The following is a 3,979-nucleotide window of genomic DNA, read 5'->3' on the forward strand; positions in this document are numbered from 1 at the left end:
CCCGGCCAGCCATTGAGTTTTGAGGTGTTTTGATATTCAACATTAGATCACTGAAAGACACATATTTACCTATAACTTTTTTCTTGTAGTGTCAGGATCATACAATCGTATTATCAATAATTTACTTTTTTTCCTTGATTTCCCAATGTATGACAAACATTATAAAAAACTAACACATTAAGGATTATCTGATTTGTGGATGGCTGTATAGTATTAAAAGTGCTGACAGATTAAATCTTAAAATATTTTGTCAAATTAATACTTTCATGAGATAACTAATCCAGTAGTACTGATAGGCATATAATAAAAACCATATTCTCCGGTACAACTCTCCCCACCTTCAGTATCCCATAGTAGATGTAATTTCCATAAATTATTTCTGATCTTGTTTTCTGGTGATAATATTTGGAATTCTCAATAATGCCTATTTTATCTATTTCCTGATATGCAGAATACAATGCCATTGACTACCTCATATAAATGAAATATAGCTGCTATATCTCTATCCTAGTCTTCCTAATATTTGATGATGATGTGATTTTCAATTCTTTTCTTGATTAATTTTGAAACATTAAATAATATATTTAAACTTCATTTCTTCCATCGATGTGGCTCAGCAGCTTAATTCTCCTCTATGTAAGTTGATTATTAATAGTTGTCCTCTGGAAATTTTCTCTGTCTTTTGCTCCTTTGATTATATCATCATTTTATTCTAAATTTTTATTTTGGCAAAATGGATATAACAAAAAATGTACCATCTTAGCCCTTTCTAAGTGTACAATCCAGTGGTATTAAGTACATTCATAATTTCCTGTAACTGAGGTAGGGAACTGGTGGGCACTGCTTAATACAGAGTCAAAAAGCCCCTAACCACCCTGATCAAAGATAGGATGTGGTGATAGAAGAAGTTAAGACCGGTCCAAACCAAGATGGCAAGGAAATTGGCAGCTGCTTAACCTTGTAGCTCATCATAACCTAGTTATATTATCATGCTGAAAGAAACTCCCATCGGCACCATGATGGTTCCAGGAGGGACCATGTAAAATAAAAAAAAAAAGGAAGGGTCACCAGTTTTAGGAAATGACCACCCCTTTTCAAGAAATAACAAATATTCTTCTCCTGCTTAGCCTATGATCAAAACTTTGCTTAAAAAAAAAAAAAAAAAAACCAAAAACTAAAAGTGCTGTTCTCCTCAGCAGGGAGAATTAGCCTCTACTCTGTGGAGTAGATCTTCTTCTATATTTCCTAAATAAAACTCTCTTTCACTTTACACTGTCAGCTTGCTCTTGAATTCTTTCTTGTGTGAAGCCAACAACCCACTTGGAATTCACGTGATTCCTAGCATTGGGAATTACTTGCCTGTAACATAACTATCGCCCCTGTCCACCTTCAGAATTCTTTTACTCTTATAAATCTGAAACTCTATACTCATTAAATAATAACTTATCATTCCCTCCTCTCCCAAGCCCCTAAAAACCACCATTCTACTTTCTGTCTCTAAGAATTTGACTTCACTAGGCACCTGTATAAGTGGAATCATACAACGTTTGTTTGTTTTCATGACTAGCTTATTTTACCTAGCATAGTGTTTTCAAGGCTCATTCATATTATAGCATATGTCAGAATTTCCGTTCTTTTTAAGACTAAATAATATTCCATTATATATGTAAAGGAAAAGAAAAATCTCAGGACCACAACCCTTATTCCTTATGTAAAAGGGAAGGTCAAGCTTGGAGGCTGAGTTATGCAACACCCCTTTCCAAATGAACAGCTGTTACTAACATTAGGCATCAGCCAGATCCCTACTGACAGATGAAAGGCCTCAGGCAACTACAAGGACTGCCCCCACTGATCATTCATAAGAAAATTCCTTGCTGGCCTCCTATAAGCAAGGACATGCAAATTGTAACTTTAGGTCTCCAGGCTACATCTAGCTTCTAAAACTAAAGTTTTTTCCATTCCACACTAATAATGAATTACAAGTTTACCTTCCCAGGTGCAGAACAGAGACAAGATCAAACATTGTTCCACCTACCCAGGGACATCTACATAATTAATGCTCCCTTCGGTTCCTTTTTTTTTTTTTTCTAACATTCACCTTATCTTATGTAAAATATAGATTTCCTGGGCCTCTCAAGAATGCAACCATTTTGCCTCACTGCCCACTCCCCTGCTCCTTTTTCTTTCTGTATCCCCTTAAATGCTGAAGTTCCCAAATTCTCCTTCAGAAACAGCCAGAGGTACTTCTGTGGTTTGTGTTTTTCCTGGGGCATGTCCTCAAACTTTTGCTTAATAAACCTCCTTTGATTGAGATCTTTGCCTCCATCATTTATTTTGGGGTTGTCATACGTATATATCATATTTTGCTTATCTATTCATCATTCTATGGATACTTGGGTTGCCTCCACATTTTAGATATTGTGAGTAATACTGCTATGAACATGGATGTACAAATATACCTTTAGATCCTGCTATCAATTATCTTGGGTTTATACCCAGAAGTGGAATTTCTGGATCATACGGTAATTCTACTTTTAAGTTTCTGTAGAACTGCCTTACTGTTTTCCACAGAGGCTGTAACATTTTAGGTTCCCACCAAGAGTGCACAGAATTCCAATTATTCCACATCTTTGCCAACACTCGTTATTTTCTGTTTGTTTTTGTTTTTTATAGTAGCCATTCTAATATGTGTGAGGTGGTATCTCATTGTAGTTTTAGATACCATTTCCTTTCTCCCTATTGTTGAAAGTAAGTCACAGCCAGTTTTCTTCACTCAGTGAAGTGCAGATATTATATGAGCCATAAAGCTAGAAAACACCATTAACTTCTTCATTTTCATTTACCCGCCATTGTAATTACAATTATATTCTCTATTAGAGGACCTAAAAAGACACAGTTCATTTTTCGTAGATTTTTATTTTTCTTTCAAGAGATGAGACTTGCCCAGGCTAGTCTCAGACTCCTGGCCTCAAGAAATCCTCCTGCTTTGGCCTCCCAAGTAGCTGGAGTTAGAGGCACAAGCCGCTGGCTACACCCAGCTTCATTTGTTTTCACTTTTATTGAAATACAGAAGATTAAATGCTTATGCTATACTGGTAAAGGCGCTTCTTGAAGTTGATAAAGGAGGGCTGGGCTTCCTGAGGTTTCCCATAGGAAACAGAAAAAACAGTTCAAGATGGTTATCCCTTGCAGCTTTTGTCCCATTCCTCATGATTCTTCTTCCGTCCGCTTCCATGAGTTCTTGTCACTTACTTTGACTTCCGTCTGTGACCTATGGAGGCCATTCACCATAAAGTATTCAGGGTGATCTTTGCAAAGCTTATGTTAGAGTTTGTTTCTTCTCTGATCAAAAGCACTTTAAGAGTTTCCTGTCTCACTCAGGATAAAAATTTTAAAAGATGTACCATGCCATCACCAAGGTCCATGGGATAAGCTTTCTCTCCATTTCACTGAATTTGTCTCTGCCATTTCCCCCACTGTGGTTCTCATTCACTCACACTGTCTCATTGCAGTTCTTTAAGTAAAGTTAGTGTATTTCTGCCCCGGGGCATTTGCACTTGCTTTAGTCTGTGCTGGGACACTTTTACTGCATAAGAACCACATGGCTTACTCCCCCACCATTCTTTGTTTACATTTCATCACTTGAAATAAGGCTTTCTTGAGCAATCTATTTATAGCAGTGCAACATCCATCACTTTGTATTTCCCTTAACCTTCTTCATCTTTCTTCTTAGCTCTTATCATTCTCTGACCTATGATATATTTACCTGTTTATGTATTCAGACAGAGCCTGTCTCTACTCACTCGAATATAAGCTTTCTGAGGGTAAGGAATCCTATTATTTTGTTCACTGGTATACTCCAAGAATCCAGAATAGAACCTGGTGCATGGTAAGTGTGGATAAATATTAGTTAAACAAACAATTCAATGTCCAAATGTGATCCTATTAAATGAATTAGGCACTGGAAGCTGTTCAGTGA

General features: G+C 36.7%; 1 pseudogene; it reads right to left on the bottom strand.

The window, feature by feature from the left end:
- Positions 1-2,850, bottom strand: part of LOC105822167 — a 22,087-nt pseudogene extending 19,237 nt beyond the window's left edge.
- Positions 2,851-3,979: the final 1,129 nt, after the last annotated feature.

This window comes from Propithecus coquereli, unplaced genomic scaffold (genome assembly GCF_000956105.1).
Source record: "Propithecus coquereli isolate 6110/MARCELLA unplaced genomic scaffold, Pcoq_1.0 Scaffold6, whole genome shotgun sequence".
Classification (NCBI taxonomy): domain Eukaryota; kingdom Metazoa; phylum Chordata; class Mammalia; order Primates; family Indriidae; genus Propithecus; species Propithecus coquereli.